This window comes from Cebus imitator, unplaced genomic scaffold, assembly GCF_001604975.1.
Source record: "Cebus imitator isolate Cc_AM_T3 unplaced genomic scaffold, Cebus_imitator-1.0 Scaffold203, whole genome shotgun sequence".
Classification (NCBI taxonomy): Eukaryota; Metazoa; Chordata; class Mammalia; order Primates; family Cebidae; genus Cebus; species Cebus imitator.
The window spans coordinates 2,778,642-2,797,473 of record NW_016107518.1 but is presented as its reverse complement, the minus strand read 5'-3'; the positions used below and the strand labels follow the sequence as shown (position 1 = coordinate 2,797,473).

The 18,832-nt window shown below is 41.0% G+C and overlaps 2 protein-coding genes across 9 annotated transcripts in view; one reads left to right on the top strand and one right to left on the bottom strand.

Moving 5' to 3' along the window:
- MYO9A (myosin IXA) overlaps nucleotides 1-13,446 on the bottom strand; it is a 279,254-nt gene extending 265,808 nt beyond the window's left edge. For 4 of the 8 annotated variants that reach the window (XM_017548127.2, XM_017548128.2, XM_017548132.2 and 1 more), the window contains exon 1: nucleotides 12,979-13,397. The gene's annotated coding sequence lies outside the window, so the exon portion shown is untranslated. Of the gene's footprint in view, nucleotides 1-12,978 lie in introns of all 8 variants that reach the window. The other 4 variants (XM_017548133.2, XM_017548130.2, XM_017548129.2 and 1 more) reach the window with 2 other exon arrangements.
- A 149-nt stretch (nucleotides 13,447-13,595) lies between these two features.
- The window catches only part of SENP8 (SUMO peptidase family member, NEDD8 specific), a 22,530-nt gene continuing 17,293 nt past the window's right edge, over nucleotides 13,596-18,832 (top strand). Inside the window, exon 1 of the mRNA XM_017548135.2 lies at nucleotides 13,596-13,757. The gene's annotated coding sequence lies outside the window, so the exon portion shown is untranslated. The remainder of the gene's footprint in view (nucleotides 13,758-18,832) is intronic.

The window sequence follows — 18,832 nt, the reverse complement described above, 5'->3', positions numbered from 1 at the left end:
TTTTTTTTTGAGACGGAGTTTTGCTCTTGTTGCCCAGGCTAGAGTGCAATGGCACGATCTTGGCTCACGGCAACCTCAGCCTCCCAGGTTCAAGGGGTTCTCCTGCCTCAGCCTCCCCTACAGGCATGTGCCACCATGCCCAGCTGTTTTTGTCTTTTTTTAATACAGACAGAGTTTCTCCATGTTGGTCAGGCTGGTCTCGAACTCCCAATCTCAGGTGATCCGCCCGCCTGGAACTCCCAAAGTGCTGGGATTACAGGCGTAAGCCAATACACCAGGCCAACTTGCAGTATTTTCAACATACGATGGGTTTATCAGGATGCAACCCCGTTATAAGTCAGGGAGCATCAGTATATGAACAAAAAGGAAAAATAACAACTGCATATGACTACCACGGTAATTTAATATATGCCAATATAAGTCTGGTCCCTAGAGTGCATTTTTTTTTAAAAGCTACCATAATTATAAAATGTTTTGTATCCTCCACAGTGCCTACGCATGAGGAAGTTGGTCATGATAGGTGCTCAAATATTTTGACCAATAAATGAAACACATTCCATTCTGATTAAATGGAGTAAAAGACAAGTTAGATCTGAACGATTCCCTAACCCAATTCCCATTCTACAAGCCCAGAGATTGAATTCTTTATATCCCAATAGGCAATCTTCCCTCTGTCTTTAGTATTTTCCTGATCTCTTTCTCTTTTCATTCATAGCATACCTCTGTTCTGCCCTACTAAACTGTAAGAAGCTATGCATTAAATGCTTAGAATCCTATATATAATCTGAAATTTAAGACCAAAAAAAGGAGAAAGAAGAAAGGTTAAAGTTAAGGGGAAATGGTACATAAGACGTACACAAGAAAGGAATTTGAGAGAAAAACCAGTGAAGACAGAATGTAAGTATCCTTACATGAAAACATCCAAGATATCGGCTTTTTAGTTCTAATGATTCAAGGAGCCAGGAAACAGTGAAATAAAGCAGGCAAATCATCTATTGTCCTTTCAGACCCAGGTACCATACCAAAATATATCTACTGTTTTTCTCCTAAAATCCTCTCAGCAACAAAATACAACAAACATATCTCTGAAAGCTATAAGACTCTTCTGGAAAAAAATCAGCTCCTTCTCAGTTACTTAGGAAAGAAACTTTTTCTTTTTTCTTTTTCCCTTTTTCTCTTTTAAAAGACAGGGTCTTGCTCTATTGTCCAGGTTGCTGGACTACTACCACGGTACGATCATTATGGCTCACTGTAACCTCGAATTCCTGGGCTCGAGTGATCCTCCCATGTAAGCTTCCCCAGCAGCTAGGACCACAGGCACACACCTTGGCCAGTTTTTATGTTTGTTTTGGTAGAGACAGGGTCTTGTTGTGTTGCCCAAGTGGGTTTCAAACTGCTGGCCTCAAGCAATCTTACTGCCGTGACCTCCCAAAATGGTGGGAACGCTTTATTTTTTAATCAATTTATTCAATATGTATTACCCACATAGAGTTCAAAAGATTAAATGCAAATACCCTTCAGAACCAAACTCACTGAATAAAACTATAGTACAACCATATAATAGGATATTGTGTCTCCATAAAAAAGAATGAGAAACATCTTATATGCCAATATGAAGTCCTCTCCAGAACGTAAGTGGAAAAAAAGAAGTATAGAACAGTATACACAGTATGCTACCTTTGGTATGTGAAATGAGAATACATATATTTTATTTTTGAGAGAAAAATATTAGAATGATTAATCAAAAACTTACAAAAATGGTTACCTATTAAGGAGCAAGAAAACAGGATGAAGAAGATGGGGATGAAAATGAGACTCCTGGCCAGAAACAATGGCTCATGCCTGTAATCTCAGCACATCGGGAAGCCAAGGCAGGAGGACTATTTGAGGACAGGAGTTCAGGCAACACAGCAAGACCCCATCCCTACTAAAATAAAATGCAATATAAAAAAAATAATTATCAAGGCATGGTGGCATGTAGCTATATATAGTATTAGCTACTCAGAAGGCTAAGGCAGGAGGATGGCTTGAACCCAAGAGTTCAAAGCTACAATGTAGATCAGCCTGGGTGACAGAGCAAGATCTAATCTCTAAAAACAAAGAAAATAAGATTCTTAAGTATAATTTTTATACGGTTTCTCTTTCTGAATTACCTAAGTGCTTTACATATTCAAAGAATAAAATCAAGTTTATTTTTATTATTATTTTTTTGAAACAGGGTTTCACTCTGTCACCCTGTTTGGAGTGCAGTGCGCAATCACAGCTCACTGAGCCTCAACCTCCCCAGCTCAAGCAAGCCTCCCACCTCAGACTCCCAAAGTGTTTGGATTGCCGGCGTGGTGGCTCACGCCTGTAATCCCAGCACTTTGGGAGGCTGAGGTGGGTGGATCATGAGGTCAAGAGAGTTAGACCATCGTGGCCAACATGGTGAAAAACCAAAGTGTTTGGATGACAGGCATGAGCCATAGCACCCAGCCAAATTAAGTCTAAAAACGGGCAAAGCAAAATCCTAAAATGAAATAAGTATATCAAATTGGTAACCATCAAACTGAGAAAATCATGATTTCAAATAACTTCTGAACATAGTACTGCTTACAGTGGGTACCTTCTTAGTAGGATACAGTCTAAGGACAAAAAGAAATGCAAAGAAATTTTGAGTCTCATTGAGCAGTTTCATATTTTTGAAACTATTTTATAAATACTTAGAAAAAACAAATACATCAATGTTAATAAAAACTATGATTTTCAATGTAAAAGAGATTAAAACAAAAATAATTTCACAAACCAACAGGAGGAGGAGGAAGAGGAGTAAGGAGAAAAGGAAGAAATCCATACTGTTAAATTTGAATCAGAATTATCAAGATGATATCATCCTTTTTACTCTCTCCTGTCAGAGCCTCAATGACAGCCCAATAACAAGCAGCATACTTAGCATCTAAATATTGGTTTCTAAATACAATCCTCGGCAGGGTGTGGTGACTCACGTCTGTAATCCCCGCACTTTGGGAGGCTGAGGCAGGCAGATCACCTGAGGTCAGGAGTCTGAGACTAGCCTGGTCAACACAGTGAAACCCTGTCTCTACTAAAAATACAAAAATTAGCCAAGCATGGTGATGTGCACCTGTAATCCCAGCTACTCCAGAAGGTGAGGCAGGAGAATCGTTTGAACCCAGGAGGCAGAGGTTGCAGTAAGCCAAGATTGTGCCACTGCACTCCATCCTGGGCAACAGAGCAAGACTCCATCCCAAAAAAGAAAAAAAAAAAATTAAAAATTAAATCAATATACAAATAAATACAATCCTCCACTGTAAGAAGACCAAGTTTCTTAAAGAAATTGCTGATTCCGAGTCTAATGCAGGAAAAGTCCGTAATGAGCCAAGATATCTTGTACCCAAAAGTAAGGAATCACTCAAAGACTAATGGGTTCAGGAAAAAATAATTCAGAGGCCTGTTTGAATGCATTCCACTGTCTTTATTTGAAACAATTTGAGCATTTAAAAAAAGTCTACAAATGACTTTCATACAACAAAAATTCATGAGCCCATTAAAAAACTGATTTGCGCCAGAAGCGGTGGCTCACGCCTGTAATCCCAGCACTTTGGAAGGCTAAGGCAGGCAGATTATGAGGTCAGGAGTTCGAGACCAGCCTGACCCATGTGGTGAAACTCTGTCTCTACTAAAAATACAAAAATTAGACAGGTGTGGTGGCACACACCTGTAATCCCAGCTACTCAGAGGGCTGAGGTAGAAGAATCACTTGAACCCGGGAGATGGAGGTTGCAGTGAGCTGCAATAGTGCCACTGCATTCCAGCCTGGGCGACAAAGTGAGACTCCATCTCAAAAAAACAACAACAAATTCATACTGTAGATGACTATTACACAAATCCTCACTCTAAAAATTAAGGAAAAATTAAGCATTTATTGTTCTCTTTTAATAGGAACTGTTGTTCACTCCCAGTTGATAAAGGTTACAAAGCTCTTGTTAACTGAAGAATGATAGCTAATAAATGAAAAAGAATTATAGAATTAGAAATCACCATTTTGCAATCCTTAAATACCTAGGAATCAAAAAAGGATGCTAAAATTATTACAGAAGGGATACCGAGGAATGGAATATTTATATGATACCAAAGTATCAGACCCACAGATTATTGTACATAACGGAAGGAAAATTTTACTTTTAAAATGGAGACATAAGCAAACACAACCTTAAACCTAACAAACTTATATCACTGATAGGACGGCTGACATTATGTGACTCCCATAATATACAACATGACACACAACATGAAGTATTCTTGCCAAAACTTTTAAACATGAATCTATTCAATCCTTTACAATATAACTTCCAGTTTACAGGATATACAAGGACCAGAAGAACAAGTTAAAAAATCAAAGAAACAATGAGAAAATTCTAGAAAACAGGCCATTCTACAAGATGATGGGTCTCTTCCAAGAAATTTTAATGTCACAGGGAAGAGAAATGTGAGAAGGAACTTCCTTGATTAAGAGACTAAAAAGAGATAATCAAATGAAATGCAAAAAAACTTAACTGAGCTCTCTTTTGAAAAAACCCATTTTTCAGGACAATAAGAAAAATTCAAATATAAACAGTATTAAAAGTTATTAGGGTATTATTTTTCTTAGGTATTGGTAACGGCATATGGTGAAATGAAAAATATCTATTTCTTAGGAAATATATACCAAGTATTTTGCAGTAAACTTGTCACAATACATGCAACTTTTTTTTCTTGAGATGTTGTTTCGCTCTTGTCACACAGGCTGGAGTGCAATGGTACAATCTCGGCTCACTGCAACCTCTGCCTCCCAGGCACAAGATATTCTCCTGCCTCAGTCTCCCCAGTAGCTGGGATTACAGATGCCCACCATCATGCCCGGTTAATTTTTGCATTTTTAGTAAAGATGGGGTTTTCAACAGCTTGTCCAGGCTGGTCTTGAATTCCTGATCTCAGGTAATCCACCTGCCCTGGCTTCCCAAAGTGCTGGGGTTACAGGTGTGAGTCACAGCACCCAACCAAAACGTACTTTCAAAAGGTTCTGCAAAAATATATACAATCACATAGGGAACAATAAAGCAAATACGGATGGCATAACATTTTTTGAATCTAGTTGACAGACATATTAGTGTTCTCTTCCAACTTTTCCACTTCTTTAAGATTTTAATTATAAAAGAATAGGGGCCGGGTGCGGTGGCTCACGCCTGTAATACCAGCACTTTGGGAGGCCAAGGCGGGTGGATCACAAAGTCAGGAGATTGAGACCATCCTGGCCAAGGTGGTGAAACCTTGTCTCCACTAAAAATCCCAGTATTTTGGGAGGCCAAGGCAAGCAGATCACTTGAGGTCAGGAGTTTGAGACCAGCCTGGCCAATATGGTGAAACCCTGTCACTACTAAAAATATAAAAATTAGCTGGGTGTGGTGTCACATACCTGTAATCCCAGCTACTCAGGAGGCTGAGGCTCAAGAATCACTTGAACCCAGGAGGCGGAGGTTGCAGTAAGCCAAGATTGCGCCACTGCACTCCAGCCTGGGTGACAAAGCAAGACTCTCACAGGGGGAAAAAAAAAGCAAATAAGGCAAAAAAAAATACAATCTAAAAATCATTTATAAACATGTCCACACAGTCTACCTGAAGAACTTTCTCCCTTACATTAAAAAAAAAAAAAAAAAATCTAGCCAGGCAGCGTAGTGGCACACACCTGTAGTCCCGCTACTCGTGAGGTTGAAGTGGGAGGACTGCTTGAGCCCAGGAGTTTGAGTACAGCCTGGGCAATACAGTGAGACATTGTCTCAAGAAAAAAACAAAAAGAAAATTCCAGAGATTACTCAGCCCACTATCATCTGATCAATAAAAGTAAACAGATTTCAAACAAATACTTACACACTACAAACAGCAATAGTACTAAAATCTGTCAATTATTTAAGGAATGTTTGTCATTGGCAAACAGAACACATTTTGTTATGATAACTCACACTGAATCAAATACATTCTAAAATCCATTACTCTTATATGCTAAGACATGGAGAGAAGCATTTCTTTGCAATATTTTTCAAAAAAATTTTACCATGCCCCAATGTCACAAGAAATATTTTAACTGAAAAATACCACACTTGAAAGACAGCAAGTAGACTGTCCTAATATCTGCTTCTTTTAGCAACATACTTACATTAGCCATTTATTCTAAATGCCACACAGTGAAATTCTTAAAATTCTTGATTTCATATTTAAACGTAAGAAGAAATAGGCTGGGCACAATGGTTCACACCTGCAATCCCACCACTTTGGGAGGCCGAGGCATGCAGATCACTTGAGGTCAGGAGTTCGGGACCAGCCTGGTCAATATGGTGAAACCCTGCCTCTACTAAAAATACAAAAATTAGTTGGCCTGGTAACATGCACCTGTAGGCCCAGCTACTAGGGAGGCTGAGACACAAGAATCACTTGAACCCAGGAGGCAGAGATTGCAGGGAGCCGAGACTGTGCCACTGCACTCCAGCCTGGGTGACAGAACGAGACTATCTCAAAAAAATAAATAAAACAAGAAATAGACATATTCAAGAGGGAAAAGAAAGACTTACTGAGTACCTACTATGTGCTTGCTGCTTTACATAAAATGATTTAACTCCAATGATAGTCTTATGAAGCAAATATTATCCCCAACTTATTTTTGAGTCAGGGTCTCACACTGTTGTCCAGCCTACAGTAGACTGGCATGATCACAGATCACTGCAGCCTCAACCTCCCAGGTTCAAGTGATCCTCCCACCTCAGGCTCCCAAGTAGCTGGGACCACAAGGGCATGCCACCACAATCAGCTATTTGAATAATTTTTAAATCATTTTTGTAGAGACAAGGTCTCCTATGTTGCCCAGCCTGGTCTCAAACTCCTGGGCTCAAGTGATCCTCCCGCCTCCACCTCCACCTCCCAGTTATCCCCATTTGCGAGATGAATGTTCTGAAACTCACAAACGTTAACTGACTTGCCCATAAATGGCATCTCAAAAGTTATGAGGCTAGAACTTGAATCCAGGTCTGTTAGAAGTCTAGGTTTGAGAATCCATATTCTCTCCACTTAATGGATTTAAGATTCACAGATATAAATGCCTATCTAAGGAAAAGGAATATTTAAAGGAATACAGTTATACACTCAAAGAGTGTAATCTTACAAGTTACGAAAAATCAAAACCGAGAAGTACCCTCCAAAATTACTGCTAATCAAAAAAAAAAAAAAAAAACCCCACAATTTTTAGCAAACCAGCTGTCTATGACAGGACAGCTAGTCCGTTCCTAACTGTACATGTAAAATTATACTTCAGTTGCCCGCTGGATGACCCCACTGCCAAAATATGCCGGCAACATAATTCACATTAAAACCCAGAGGCCTAACACTACTTGGAAAGTGCTTTACATGTTTACTATACCTATCTATCCCAAGCATATTTACCACTTATAATTCATAGGCTATTTCCAGCAAATATACTTTGTTCTATCATATTATTTTCTGTCACTGCAAAATTATATTAAATGTATAAACAAGAACACCTACCTAAATATAACATCTCGCAAATAAACTTTAGTGGTAGTATGTTATTTTGAACTTGTCTATTGTATGAAACTCTGCCATAATTATTTCTGTAACATAACTTATGTATGTTCTTTCTAAAGAATCAAAATTCTAGTACCTACACCCTTTGTATGTCTAAAGATAGACAAAAAATAGGTATGGAAATCTATATGTTAAAGGGTTCCCATGTAATTAAATCCTCTATGAGCTGAATCAGTGACTAGAAGAAGGCATGAAACAGCTTGTAAAGTTCTAGTGATATTCTGTATCATGATGTAGGTGTTGGTTACACTGGTATTTTCACTTAGTGAAAATTCGCTGAGCTATATATTTATGAGCTATATACTCTTTGTATATTTTATAATTTATAAAGTCTTATATTTTTAGGCTGGGCACAGTGGCTCACGCCTGTAATCCTAGCACTTTCAAAAGCTGAGGTGGGAGGATCGCTCAAGTCCAGGAGTTCAAGACCAGCCTGGGCAACATAGTGAGACCTTGTCTATTTTTTTTAGTTTTTTTAAACTTATTTTTAAAATGCTCAATCTAAAAACTTGTCTTACTGAAGAGCACTGATACCATTCCTCTTCCCAAAATAGTTAAACCCTAGTGAAGAAAATAGACAAGTAATTCAGCATTTTCATTAGAGAGCTATGATAGAAGTAATTACTATGTGCTACAGGAACACACAACAGTGGTACCTAACTTAATCTGAAAGGGGTAAAGGAAAGCTTCCTGAAGAATATACACCTTAACTGAATCCTAAAGGTCAGACAGAAATTAGCCAAGAAGAGAGGAAAGTGGAAATTAGGAAAATGGAACATCAAATGTAGAGACGAGAGCGAGCACGTTACCTGAGAGAAAGCCTAAAGTCATTAAGAGTGGATTAAAGAATTTAAGGAAGAGAGTAAGGGAAGAAAAACTAGAGAATTATGAATTAGATCATGAATGATCTCATATACACGCCATGCTACAGTTTAAACTCTATCCTGAAAGCAATGAGACACCACTGAAGATTTTTCAATAGGAAAGGACATGATTTGATTTTTATCTGTACTATACATGTCAATTCTGGTGTGGGCCATGCTCACAACCCAATTTTGTAGTAAATTAGCCTGCACACTGCCCCATACTTTCCAACATTACGATCTTTCCCCACAGCCATATGCACATACAAACACACAGTCAACATTAAACAGCCAAGAGTGGTGGCATATCCTAAGTACACAGAGACACAGACTTGCTAGCAATCAATGAGAAAAAAGCCAAGCCAAAGTAATTGTTTCTTGGTAATTCAAACCAGAAAATCCTAGGGAAAAGGAAGAGGTTATCAACAGGATCTGAAGTTAAAATGATCACAGCCAGGAGGCAAGATGTTGGCATGGGGGTCACACAGTAGTTTTAAGGAGCAGAAATTAGGAATAAACAGAAGCTAAGACATAGGAGAGAAAAAAACTGGAGGAGAAAGAAAGGGTATCTAGCACAAGTTAACAATGGAGCACTGGAGTGAAGGCTGTCTTCTGCTTTCAGCTTTATTAGGTTCTTGTTCTTGAGAGTAAGTTGTTTAGCTTTTCCTGGGTTCCCTTGTGTGTGGTTCCTTCCAATACGCACTTCATTACTTAAGGTAATTTGAGTCTTTTCCCTGCAATTGAAAGAGCCTAACTAAAAGAGCATTTTAGAACATTTACTCCAATAGAGGTGAAGAGAATGAACTGGAGGGCATGACAAGAGGCAGAAGACAGAAGGCAAGAAGACCACTCAGCATTACAGAAGCCCAACACATAGATTAAAACAAGGGAGAAGCAACAAAATGTCATAAGGAATGTCCTGAAACTCATGAGGAAAAATGTACAAGACTTAGTGACAAACTGGATGTTGGCAGTGAAGTACAGAGTGAAGTGGAGGGCAATTCCCAGGTTCCTGAAGGTTTCATGAGGAAAGAGTGGTGTCATTAATTAAGACAGGAAATCAGGAGGAAGAAAAAATTTTGTTGCAGCTTCTGTCTCTCAGCTCTCTCCCCACTGTTTTAGGGGGAAAAAGAGGCAGGAAAAGTTTTGTTTCCTAAATGTTTGGATTGAAGTGTTTTTGAAATGTGAATCAAAGTGGTGATGTCCATTAGGCGGTGCTTTTACAGGGGTCTAGAGCAAAGGCAAGTACTCTAGACAGCAGTTCTAGATTTAGGAATCAATACATTAAGTCAATATCGCGGTTTTTAAAATGTCTGAAAAGTCTTTAACTAATATTTATTTCAAACTGATAATATAACTAAAAATCATTCCAACTAAAAACCTTAATACTCTTGGAAAACCGTATTTTCAAACCTCCTACACTTCTCTGCAATCATTAAAGATTCAACAAACTTCCACGTAGTATAATCCAAATGATTAGGAAAGATGAGGTTTACATTGTTAACTTCTATTGAGGTACTTTTTAAAAACACTGGCTAGGAACAGTGGCTCAAGTCCGTAATCCCAACACTTTGGGAGGCCGAGGTGGATGGATCACCTGAGGTCGGGAGTTCAAGACCAGCCTGACAAAGATGGAGAAACCCTATCTCTACTAAAAATACAAAATTAGCCAGGCATAGTGGCACATGGCCTGTAATCTCAGCTACTCAGGAGGCTGAGGCAGGAGAATCGCTTGAACCTGGGAGGCAGAGGTTGTGTGAACCCAAAATCACGCCACTGCAAATCCAGCCTGAGTAATAAGACGCCGTCTCAAAAAAAAAAAGAAAGAAATCTAAGTTTACCCAATTTCCGCCAGGAACTATATACTACTAAAACAACTAAGGAAAAATAACTGTTAAAAATTCATATATTAGATGGTGAATCTCACTGTTAATGCTTATACTAGAATAAGATTTTAAGGGACTTAATCACCTCAACATTCAACTCTACCTGTAATTTAAATGTTAGGTTTCCATCCTAAAACCTTTTCTCTTCCCATCTGTATGATTTTTTGCCTCCAAAATCTATTAGTATCAACCCAGAACCTGATACTGAGCTTCAGCCACAAATCCAACTGCCTAATGGCCATCTATATCTGACAGAACTATAGTCACCCAAACTGAACATGTCACAAATTAACCCCCTATCCCTCCTCAACAAAATAAAAATAAAACCCCACTCCTTCACGGGATTCCCCACCTCAGTGAAAGGCACAAGCCAGAAACCTAGATTTTATCCTCTATGCAACTTCTCTGCAACCCCAAATATAATAAAATCACCAAATCAACCCCAATACCCAAGTTCAGATCCAGTCTCACCATTTGCCTGGATTACCCTAATATTCCTGCCTTTAGCCTTATTCTACTCTTTAATTCACCTTCATCACTGCAGCCAGAATGACTGGTTTAAAATGCAAATCCGACTACTCCAGTCCCCTGCTTTAAAATCCTTCAATAATTTATTTGATACATGTTATAATCATCATCACAGCTAATCACAGTGTAAGCTCAGAATTTCAACGAGAAATGTAGTTACATCATTTTTGTAGGTTCAACATAAAAGAATCATCAGGAATTTTGTTCAAATCACAAAATTATTTAAACATACATAACCGCAGAAACATTTAAAAGAAAAGCATGCAGCGTTGGCAAATGCAAAACACCAAAAATAACCTCCAATCCACAAAAACAGAATACTAACCAGCCAGTAACTGAAGCACTTCCATATGCATTGTTAGTGAATGATCTCTAGGATGTAGTATTAAGTGAAAAAACAGGCTATGTATAGAGTGTAAAGTATGCAAAATTGTGTATAGTGTCTTAAAAATATAAATGTATAGGTTTACATATTCTGGAAATATCACAGAAAGGATACGCATGAAGCTGGAAATAGTGGTTGCCTCTAAAGAGGGAAAATGGGTGGCCAGGGAATGAAGGAGGAACAGAAACTTTTTACCACATTATTCTTCTGAAACTTTTGACTTTTACGTCTAGTTACTATCTGTAATTTTAATTTGATTTTCTCCTCTTGTAACACACACAATAAAAAATTTTAAAGTATGACTACAAAGACCTCTTTACATTTCATCCTTACACCAATATTAAAATCACATACTGATCTTTTGATGCACGATTACATTTCCTTCTTGACAGCTCAGGAGCTCAACTTCAAACAAACATTTTATTCAACATTTTACTACTATTGAGAAGGCTGTTGTTGGTAATGACCTCAGCGAACACTGCATGATTTCTGTACTTGCTTCCTGGAGAAACAAGACAGCAACACTAAGCAACAGAAGTTTTTTATTCAACTGACATCAAAGTATTCAGGGATTAAGGAAAGCTACAAATCTTACTTTTCTAGCAAATCCAAAAACAACGAATCCAAAAATGACCCCCAGTAGCCTTCAAAAAAGAAAAAAAGAAAAGAAATAACAGTTCCAAACAGTTCCAGTATCTGTAGCAATCGACAAGGAGGTAAAGTAATACTACAAGAAGACATAGTTATATTCCCTAGAGTAACGTGATTTAATCGTTACAGAGGCCCCTAAACCGTCAGAGCTGGACAACCTCACACGTTCTACATAACACACAAAACGAGGCGCAGGCTCTGTGACCCAATAATGGCAGGCACACAACCGGCCCCATGCTTCCATAACTCTTTACTCTGCCTCCCACTTTTTCAGCCCAAACCCTCCCAACATGGGTCTCGGTCGGTCCCCTAAAGCCAGACTGGCGGGAATACAGTAGGTTAAGCAAATATTCCGTCAGGATTTCATGGCAAAGCCCTCTCGACCAAGAAAGGATCGCGACTGAGGAGAAAGATAACAAGGTTTGCTTGAGGAGAGGTCTGTGAGAGAGGGTACCGTCGGGGGTGGGAGAGAGGCCAAAGTCTGCGGCGGTATCTAGAGGGGCTGACATCACATCTACTGGGAGTAAGAGCACCATGACAGCGGCTACCTGAAAGCCGTGATGGCTAGGGTTAGCGCTAGTCGGCTTGGCGACGAGCGGGGCTGGGAGGGGGTCCACTAAGAAGGGAAGGGCGAGGGGCAGCTGGAGGACGCAACGGGTTAGGGGGCGGTTGAGACTCTAAGGAACTGACCAGGTCAGCCCAAGGGGGGATGTAACGGAGTCTTGGAGCTCCATTGAGAGTCCTAAGGGACTCTGAGGGGTTCTTTCTCATGGGGGCTGCTGGGCTCGGGGGACCGTGAAAGAATCTCCGGGGAGGCTCGAGGGTCGGAATGGTGCCCGGCCAATGGAGATACGGGGGGTGGGGTCTACTGGGGATTCGGGGTTCCTGATCGGGTGTTTGGGAGGCTCGGCGCAGACCCGCTCGCTGGGCGTCTCCGCTGGGGCGGGGCGGGGCGGCCAGACCAGAGCCAAAGAGCGAGGCTGAGACGTGGGCCGGGACGCGATGTAGGGCCGCTGGGCGCTTGGGCGGGTCTTACCTCGGGCTCCGCCGCGGTGGCCACCGCAGCCCCCTCCTCTTCGGCGGAAGCTGCCTCCCACCTTCGACCCCAGGGTCGGGCCGGAGATGGCAGCAGAGGCCGAGGCCACCGAGGGTCGGACGGTTCCGGGAGGGTGGGCCCAGCCGCCTCAGGGTCCGGGCGAGCGGCCGCTGCGCATCCCCCGCCCTGTCAGAGAGACTCCGCCCGGCCTGGGCAGGCACATCCCCCGCCGCACCCCGCCCAGAGAGCACGCGTTGGACCGCCGCCTCAACCGCTGCGGCCGCCTCTGCCGGTGCAGCTACTGCCTCCGCCGCCGCCTCTCGTGGTCCTGGCTGTCCCGTACGCTCTCAACAGCCACAGACAACCGCCGCCGCGTCCCTTGTCCGCTTCGGCCCGCGCGTCCCCGACCCCGCGCACACCGCCCCGCCCCGCGCGACTCCTCGGCTGCAGGCGAGCAGGCGCGCGCGCACTTACCTCCCACGCCCCCTACTGCCAGCACGGGTCGGCCCCGCCCGGTCCCGCCCCCGCACGTGACGCCATCGAAGAGTACAGCCTGCGCTTGCGCAGACACGCCCCATTCCCTACGCCCCAGGCAGCCCCGCCCAAACTTTTCTTCCTCACCTTACGGCAGAGCGGGAAACAGCCTGAGAATCTCCCTCTACTGGAGAGGGATGTCGCAAGGTTGGGGAAGAAAACTCTGGGTTTGCGACCGTAGCTGTCGCTTTCCGGCTAATACCGAGGTGCCTGAAGGCTGGTTGGGGTGGTGAGGCCCGAGGAAGGTAAGAAGCCTCCTCCCCACTTCGGTTTGTCTCAGTTTGTCTCGGCAGTGGATCGCTTTCCTGCCCACTCAGACTCTGGCGTGTCTGTGTCCCCTCCCGATTCTGTACATGGATTCTCAGCGCCGTCGGTTACAGCCCCCGCCCCTTTCCAACACTCACGCCCTCTCCGCTTACCCCCGCCCCATTGTCCCCGCCCCGACCTCCGTTTCCAAGTCTTCGTTTCCATTTATTCCTCAGACTTTTTCACTGAGTGGTTTCTATGCCTTGGGTTCCAGAATGTCCGAAGCGAATAAAATTAGCCTCAGCTTTTTGAAGTGCGGTTATGTAGGAGACCTAAGAGAATCTGCAGTGGTAGTACAATAAAGTGATAATAGAGAAAAATGCACGGGATGCTGTCTGCGCACAGAAGAGGGGTCCCTGATTGTGTAGTAGGAGAACATGAGGAAGACCTTTCCAGGGTGACTTTGGGTCATTTTTAGAGGACTGTGTTAAAAGACTATTAGTACCTGGTCAAAGAAATAGGAGGTAAAGGCAGAGAGAGTAATGGGTGCAAAAGAATGTGACAGTGGTGGTCTGAAAGGGTCAAAAGAGAAGTACAATAAACCAGATGGAAACCATATTAGTGTAGACTTCCCATTAAAACACCGTTACAAAGTGAGAGAAAGGAGCGAGAATATGGCCCTCAGAAAAGTTTTCTGTATAGGTAGAAGACTCAAAAGCAAAAAGTGGACTATTCGACGGTGAGGGAATTTGTAAGATCAAGAGCACTAGTGGAACGCAACCTTGTAAGTGCATTTGAATCACCTGAGAAACTTTTTGTTAAAACCAATACTGTTGCCCCACTCTAGACCAATTAAATTCTGGGTTGTGCCAGGTGTCAGTACTGTTTTAAAGATCCACGGGTGACTCTAATGCTAAAGATTGAGACCCACTAAACTAGAGAGAAGGAAGTTCAGGGAGTTAGCTCTGTAACATTAGGATGGAGGTGATTTAGCTACAGAGATGTTTGGAAATTGAATGAGAAACCTGAGCGGCGTTATGTTTTGAATTAACTGGTCTGGGAAATGGGAGAAGGAGCCACTCTTGTCTTTCCCGTCAGCACTGTTTATTCCTCAGTGTTTATCGGATCCAGCTTAGTTACTTGTCTCTTTCCCTCTCATCCAGAATTGGTCAGCTGTTGTCTCCAGCCTTACAGCTCAAAGGCCATCCCCACTTCTGTCCCCAAAATGATCAAAGCTAAGCCAGTTTGAGATGCAAAGACCAACATTCAGAGCTAAGCCAATGTATGAGATGCAAAGACTAATCTCCACTCCCCTAGAGATTACTACATACAGTTCCTTGCCAATTTAGGATCTTTTTCTGTTATTAATCATTTAAGTTAGGAATGACATGTAAAGATATTTAAAATACAGCTCTATTAGGATCGAAAATTACCGTATTAGGGAAAATAGGCCTTTTAAACAAAGAATTCATTTGGCAGGCAGAGAAGCTGTATGAGGTAAAGACCAAGGCAGTGTATAGCTGTTGTCTATTAACTAGAGTTAATCCAAAAACCTGTGTATCTGCCCCCAGGTAAGAGCGAGTTATTGTTGTGTAGTATGGCTAGAGCATAGTATGGAAAGTAGAGGTGGGGCAGAGATGAAGAAGATAAAGTGGGTGTGAACAGATTATGAGGAGTCTTGAATTCCATGCTGAAGAGTTTAAATTATAGAATGCTATAAGCAATTAATAAGTTCGAAAAAGGTTCTTAACCTCTTTATCCAGTGGACCTCTTTGGCAGTCCGGCTTATAGACTCAGTCTCGGAAAAATATTCTTAAATGTATAAAATGAAATGCATAGTAATATAAAGGAAACTTATTTTTTAAGTTTTTAAAATATTGAAATGTGTGATATATATGTACTTTATGCATTAAATAAAATATAGTAGCAGGTTTAATTATATAATTTCTAAGCAGTGATGACTATAAATTATGTTTTGAAATGCCTGCAGCAACTTTAATGTGATGTGAAAATGACAGATTTCCATTGGTAACAAAGACATAGGGAGTGCTAATACTGTAGTTTATGGTCCACACTTATTGAAGAAAAAGCTAAATTTCAACTACTGATTATTGAAAACAAAGATGCAATTTTGTTCCCAGTCGAAGCTCACAGAACCCTGATATTCTAACCACATCCTGGTCTATAGATTCTAAGTTTAAAAATACCTCAGTGTAATGATTTTAAGCAAGAGCATGACATCAAATCTGTGTTTCAGAAAGATGATGAAGCAGCGTTCACTTCCCAACCTCTCTGCTGGGATGAGGAGCTGGCTGTTTTCTTTTGTTCCTCTATCTCTGGGGCAGCAACCAGTACTATGCCACTGTTTCCTAATAACCAGGGCCTGCAGAGGGACTGATCTTGTAGAAGTATATGTCTGTAGGAGCAATGCCAGAAAATAAATCAGGAAAGATAGATTGAGGCTATTTTTGTAGAAATCATTGAATGCCAGGCTGTAATTTGTAGTTTATTTGGTAGACAATGGAGGGTTGTTAAAATTTTTGGAGTAGAATAATGTGATTAGTGTTCTGTTTGAAAATCTGGAATAATGTGTAGGTTAGATTATCAAAAGAGAAGATAGAAATGAAGAGACTAGACCAATAAGTTAATTTTTTTTAAAATGGACTCTTGGGCCAGGTACAGTGGCTCACACCTGTAATCCCAGCACTTGGGGAGGCTAAAGCAGGGAGACCACTGGAGTCCAGGAGTTCAAGACCAGCCTGGGCAACAAAGAGAGACCCTGTCTCTACCAAAAAAGAAAAAAAAAAAAATTAGCCAGACGTAGTAGTGCATGCCTGTGGTCCTAACTACACGGGAGACTGAAGCAGGAGGATTACATGATCCCAGGAGGTCAAGGGTGCAGTGTCCATGCCACTGCACTCCAGCCTGAGTGACAGGCAAGATCCTGTGTCAAAAAAAAATTTTTTTGAAGTGATCTCTAGAGAGTATGCTAAATTGCTTTATTTCTGCAATGTGTTGACCGGTCTAGAGTAATATACATTGGACTAAATTGCATACTTTTCAACAGGAGTATATACCCCGGTGTGGGAGACAGTTGACATTTTATGTGGTCAAGAGGCTAGCCCAGCCTTTTGTCTTATAAATGATATTGTTAGTACTTCTTTTTTTTTGTTTTGTTTTTGTTTTTTGAGACAGAGTTTCACTCATGTTACCCAGGCTGGAGTGCAATGGCGCTATCTCGGCTCACCGCAACCTCCGCCTCCTGGGTTCAGGCAATTCTCCTGCCTCAGCCTCCTGAGTAGCTGGGATTACAGGCACGCGCCACCATGCCCAGCTAATTTTTTTGTATTTTTAGTAGAGACGGGGTTTCACCATGTTGACCAGGATGGTCTCGATCTCTTGACCTCGTGATCCACCCGCCTCGGCCTCCCAAGTTAGTACTTCTAATAAAGCGATGGCCTTACCACATGTATAAGTTCACAGATCTTGCCAAGGCTTTCCTCAGTCAAATTCCATCTATACCTGTGAGTCCTACATTTCTGACTTTTAAAGGTCAGAACTCCTTTGTCTTTGCCAATCCCTTAAACTTCTTGGATAGGAAAGAAGTTTAGTTTAAACACATTAGCAAAGAATGGAAAATCCTCAAGGCCCAGACAACCCATCTCCTTTGAAACTGATGAATACCAGACTATAAAAATTTACTACTCAAATCCAGCTAGTACCCAAATTATATACTCTTTAAACATATTCTAAAAAATTGAATTCGGGACCAGGTGCTGTGGCTCACACCTGTAATCCTAGCACTTTGGGAGGCCGAAGTGGTGGATCACCTGCGGTCAGGAGTTCAAGACCAGTGTGGCCATCATGGTGAAACCCCATCTTAAAAAAATAAAAATTAAAAAATTAAAAAATTGAATTTCGGGTTCAGGTATTACTGATCCAAGTGAATCCTATAAAATTACTTCCAGAACCAGGTTCTCAGGCCACCATTACCACCTTCCATATTAGGGAAAACAGCCCTTTTAAACAAAGAATTCATTGGCAGGCAGAGAAGCTGTATGAAAGACCAAGACAATATATGGATAGCCTATGTTGACTTTCTGTCCATCAAATAATTGGCGGCCATTGGGGCAGTGACATAGAAAATCAAGTTTATGCAGAACTTGAGATTCAGCTATCTGACATGTTTTGGGGGAGAGAAGGAGTGGGTCTATCTGAAAGCAGAAATAATACTTTTATGAGGCTTAAGAATTTTTATTAAAAACAGAAAATTTCTGAAAGTTCCTTTCTCTGGCTTCCAATTAAATGGCTTACTCTTCCATAACCACCTTATAAAAGGACTAGATCATTGTCTTGTTCCCAAAAACTTTGTCCCAACTATAGTTACTATTTTGAGCATCTATATTACTGTTTGAAAACCTTAGGCTTGCTTTCTCTGATGGCCAATGAATAAAACTCTCAAAGTGGTGTGATTCATTACTTCATGCATTCATTAGATATTTATTGAACCCCTACTATGTACCAGGCACATTTTTGAAACCCACTAATTAGCAATTTGTAATGACAATTTATCTCTTAACTATCTATGAAAAAAATAACTTGCCAGGATTTGAAATCCTCAGGACAAATCAGATTAAAAGATCATCACTTTTTTATGTTGTTTCAAACAGTGTGTTTGCGTATAGCTGCCATATGTTGACCACAGTGATTATCTGTGAAACAAGGTAAATTATGGCTTTAGCTTGACCACTCCTTATCAGACTTTGGTACCACATGTACTAAAATAAAGTTCTGTCCACACCTTTATAAAATATTATCTTACTCAAACATGATGGCCTTTCCACACCTGGCCCTCACTCCTAGTCATTTCAAAGTTTACAATTATGTAAAGTCATTTCTCAGAAAATTTCAAGCAAAACAAAGTCACTATAAGAAAAACTTGGTATACACTAGGTATATATTGAGGACAAAAACCATGACACAATTATAAATGGAACTCTTGAGGTAGAAATGGTAAACTAGGAGTAAAATTGTTTTCTTTTCTTTTCTTCTTTTCTTCTTTTTTTTTTTTTTT